Raw genomic sequence first — 5,174 nt, 5'->3', positions numbered from 1 at the left:
GCTGTTAGAAATCAAGGGGCCCCGTACAGCCTACCTGGCAGGCCCCCCCAATATATCAAGACCATATTTTCACTAAAAACACACTAAAATCATTATTAGCGGACACAAACATAACAGAGAGCCTGTGTGAATTAGCCCCTTTTCAATTGTGTTTTACACATAAAATAAATAAATATATAAATATATAAATATAAATATATATATATATATATATATATATATATATATATATATATATATATATATATATATATATATATATATATATGTTTTTTTTTAATGTTTAACATATTTACAATTATTTTTTTTTGCAATTTGTAAAAATGATTTATTACAATGTTTATTATTTTTTTACAGGACAGGGAATCAGGCAGAAGAGGGAAGGGGATCGGTGTTGGGGAAGCAATTACAGGAACGATGCCTTGTGTCTGTGTCTCTCCCTGCAACAGCTGAAAGCCAGCAGGAGGGGGAAAACTGTCTTTCAGCTGCTGCAGAGAGCCACACAGATAACAACTGACATAGCACTGCAATATGGTACACCCCAGACTCCTATTTCTTTTCTTCATCCCACTGACACCAATGCAGCAGTATTTTTTCTTTTCAATTTTAAACCCCTCCCACATGTAATTTAGCCACGCCTATCTATTGGCCCTACCCCCAGTCCCATCCTATTTGATGGGTACAATTGGCAGTGCGGCCCCATTCACTTGAATGAGTTGCATTTGGTGGGTGGTAGCAAACCACTGAGCGCAACAGAGGATATTCTTTTTACTGCAGCCACAAGGCAATGCATCACGGCCATACCTCCCAACAATTTGAGATGGGAATGAGGGACACCTATCAGCAAAAGTAGGCAGGCATAGGACACACCCCTTGCCACGCCCCCTTAAAGGAGAATTGTGCAAAAAAACAAGATTGGTTAAACCCACAAGGGCTTTTTTACCACTACTATTCCTTTATATTGGCTTTTGGAATTAACAAATGCAGCAATTTAGAAATCAGATGAAATGTTTAGTGCTGGAAAAACACTTTTTGATAGATAAAAAGTGCATTTTATATACATCTATATAGATCAGACCAAAATGAGGGGCAAATGAGGAGGAATGAGGGACAGAGGGACATTGCTCCAAATCAGGGACAGTTGGGAGCTATGATCATGGCCATGGCATGTCCCCCCCGTCCCCTGTCCCCCCAGAAGCTGCCTTCCCATATAAAGGGAGCTCAGTTGAGGAGGGGTAAAAAAGCAGCTCAATTGTGGGACTTTACCACCCCCAACTACAAGTGTTAATGAGCCCTAAGTGTGCCCCCCTAGCGCCCACTCCAGGCCCATTCCAGTTATTGGCATGTACTCTCTCTGTCTCTAGCTGCAGTGGATGACCCCACAACCAGTAAAGTAGAGCAACCAATAAATGACGGCCAGCTAGATCTCCATGTGCCAAAGTGTGAGATCAAATAGTGCATCATCAGGGGGCCAGCTATAGGGGCCGCTTTACATTGGTGGTCCCAACAAACAAGCTGCATTTGGGAGATGCGTTTGGGGTGCCATTAAAAATGAGTGGGCACCGACATGCATCTAACAGGATGGCGTGTTCACCTGCAGCGTGGGAAACACACACAGAACCGCCTTTCCTGCACTGCGTTTTGGTGTGAAGGGGCCGTAAAAGTCACAGCCGGCTCCCAATGATCCTAGAGCCAAGATGGCAGCATGGAATAACAGAAGCATGGGGGAACCATAAGCTACAAGGAAGACATCGCTGGACTCAATGGACTACTATGTGATTTTTTTAATATATAACATGTGTACATAGAGCAGAGATATACTGCATAGGGTCCTTACTAAACCCACAACTATAAAATCAGTCTGTATATGCAGTAAATCATGCTTGTTATACTCACTGTGGAACCTAAGGAGTTAATCCTCTGCATTATGTAAAAAGGCAGTTTGATTCTGTCTTCTCTGATCCTCCCTTTCTTCCACAGTCCCCAATCCATCTCCTGATAGAACAGACTTTGCAGTCCCAAGTCGCAGGACAAGTCGCACAAGTGTGAAAGGGGCCTTAGGCTTTCTTTCCTTTATTTTCATATGGTAATCTGGCCAGCAGAGTCTGTTGTTTTTCAACAGAACAAGCTGTCCTGTAAATGTAGCAGTTAGTGGGCTGAAACAAGCATTTCACCACTGACAGGGGAGCTTACAATGATCAGCTTTTATTTCTTTATGTAAAACCTTTATTCCAAAAGGAACAAAACGATTGCTGTAAATGATAATAAAATGTTAGCTGGAGTTTGGCTTCAATTTGTTAGTGTATTTAAATCTGCTAGAATATCTGAAGCTGGGTATACACGTTTTTTTGTTGTTGTTGTTGAACAAAAAAACCTGTCAGTTCCCCGCATCAACACAACAATGTCCTACTGAGCTATTGTATTCTGACAGGGCAGACTCACCTCTCCCCTCCCCACCCCATCAAAATACATAGATAAGCACTTGGCTGCAAGTGCTGATTGAATGCTGAATTTTCCAGCAAGCCTGTTTGCCGGAAGCCGGTTGTTGCTTCTGCTGAACAGACAGTGGCACACAGGTACCAAAATTTGTCTGGTTTCTGCCAAACACCCCTCTCCCTCCAAATGGACAAAACTTCTGTGTGCTGTGCCCCCTGTGCTCCTTCCTCCAGAGTGGGGGCGCTCTAATACAGGAGGAGTGTGAGGCTCGATTCACACTAATGCGTATTTTGATGCATTTTGCAAAAATGCATGGAAATTTTTTAACATGGGTTCCTATGGAACAAGTTCACATCAATGCATTTTTGTGCCTCTGCGTTTTTGGAAAGGGTCGGGGACTTTTTTTCATGCAAAATGCAGCATTTTACATGTAATAGAATTCAATGGACCCGCGTCGAAAACACAAGTACCGCGTTTTTAAGCGCGTTTTTGCCGCGATTTGCGTTTTTTTTTTAATTTATTTTTTTTTTACACTGTAAATAGCTAGTTGCTAAGCAACCACAGTGTAAAAAAAAAAAAAAGCGGCAAAAACGCATGTTCAAAAACGTGGCAAGCACCCCAAAAAGCACTGCAGAAACGCTCAAAAGCAACATGCATAGTTGTGAATCGAGCCTTACTGGCAAGATCACCAGTTGAAAACAGAGGGGGAAAAAAAGCCTAAAAAAGAAAACTAAAACAGACACCACATGGAATGATTGGTAAGCTGCAATATATTACATTTTTGGTTTTGGATTTATTACTGCTCGTTCTCACCAGAAACTGTACTTATTGTGCATTTTTTGCATGTGCGATGACGCGCGTTTGACTCATTTTTGTGCACATTTGCAGTGCATTTTTCCCAAGCTTGCATTTTTTTGAGGTCACCCCATCTTCTTTGGGCCTATATGTGCACTGCTCTGCGTTTTTGCGTGTTTTCATGCAATTGCGGTGCAGAAGAATGCAGCTTGCTGTACTTTTCTTTTTTCACTGCAGTGTAATGGTGTGAACTATACTTATAGGATAACCGGGGTAATCCAAAATCCATCCAGTATTAACCCTTTTGCTGCCAGGTCCGTACATCGTATGGAGGACACAGGCCAGCTCTTCTCCCCTTCTTGCTGTGACCCGGAGAGGGACGTCTATGATGTCACTCATTGTTAACATCAGGGCACCTAGGGAGTGCTTCTTAACTGTGTGTGTGTGTGTGGGGGGGGGGGGGGTGCTTGTACTATAGGAAGGCAGAGATCTGTGTTCCTGTTTTTGTAGGAACACAGGATCACAACCTTCCCTTCTCACAGAACGGTGATCTGCCTTGTTTACCACAGACCACCATTCTGCCTGTGTCCCGAACGATCGGCGGGGGGTCCCGCTGATTGGCTCCCGCTGTGTCCAATCACAATGGACACAGCGGGAGCGGGTCGCTTCAGACCCAGAAGTGCAGGATCACGTACAGGTACATGACCCTGCCCAGGAGAGCCACTTAGCTGCCGTATATATACAATATACAGTCAGCAAGCGGTTAACCACTTAAGGACTGAGCCTCTTTCTGAGATTTGTTGTTTACAAGTTAAAAACTGTTTTTTTTTTGCTAGAAAATTACTTAGAACCCCCAAACCTTATACATTTTTTTTCTAACACCCTAGAGAATAAAATGGCGGTCATTGCAATACTTTCTGTCACACCGTATTTGCGCAGCGGTCTTACAAGCGCACTTTTTTTTTTTGGAGAAAATACACTTTTTTGAATTAAAAAATAAGACAACAGTAAAGTTAGCCCAATTTTTTTTGATATTATGAAAGATAATGTTACGACGAGTAAATTGATACCCAAGATGTCACGCTTCAAAATTGCGCCCGCTCGTGGAATGGCGAGAAACTTTTACCCTTAAAAATCTCCATAGGTTTAAAAAATTCTACAGGTTGCATGTTTTAAGTTACAGAGGAGGTCTAGGGCAAGAATTATTGCTCTCGCTCTACCGATCGCGGCGATACCTCACATGTGTGGTTTGAACACCGTTTTCATATGCAGGCGCTAGTCACATATGCGTTCGCTTCTGCACACGAGCTCGCCAGGACGGGGCTCGTTTAAATTTTTTTTTTTTTTTCATATTTATTTTACCTTTTTTTTTACATTTTTACACTGTTTTAAAAAAAAAAAATTGTGTCACTTTATTCCTATTACAAGGAATGTAAACATCCCTTGTAATAGAAAAAAGCATGGGGACAGACGTGATCGCCTCCGCTGCTGCCAACGGCTCTGGTAAGCGACGGAGGGAACTGGATCGCGGCGGGAGGGGGGGCCCTCTCCCACCACCGATAAAAGTGATCTCTGCTTTCGGGAAAATATATAATATTTGGGGGTTTTATATAATATTCCGGCTCAAAATGATTTTTTTTTATGCATGTGTGCAAAAATTGGAAAAATGTCTCAGGCAGCGAAAAGGTTAATGGGCCCTTAAAAAAAAAAAAACTTTTATAATGGACTGGGGAACTTCCTATGTCTGCAGCACCCCAATTAATCTCCCCCCCCCCCTCCCAGGATAGGTTAAGCCCCCCCCTATAAAGTTCTAGTTGGAGTTCTGCTCATATCTGTATCTCTGCTCTTATTCTCTGAAAGGGCGTGGTTTATCCATCAGTGGGCGTGGTCTCCTAAATTGTACAGTCCGCATCGTGGGCGTGTCCTCCCGGGCTAGTGAAGTT

This window comes from Aquarana catesbeiana, linkage group LG06, assembly GCF_042186555.1.
Source record: "Aquarana catesbeiana isolate 2022-GZ linkage group LG06, ASM4218655v1, whole genome shotgun sequence".
NCBI classification, from domain to species: domain Eukaryota; kingdom Metazoa; phylum Chordata; class Amphibia; order Anura; family Ranidae; genus Aquarana; species Aquarana catesbeiana.
This window is presented reverse-complemented; position numbering follows the sequence as displayed.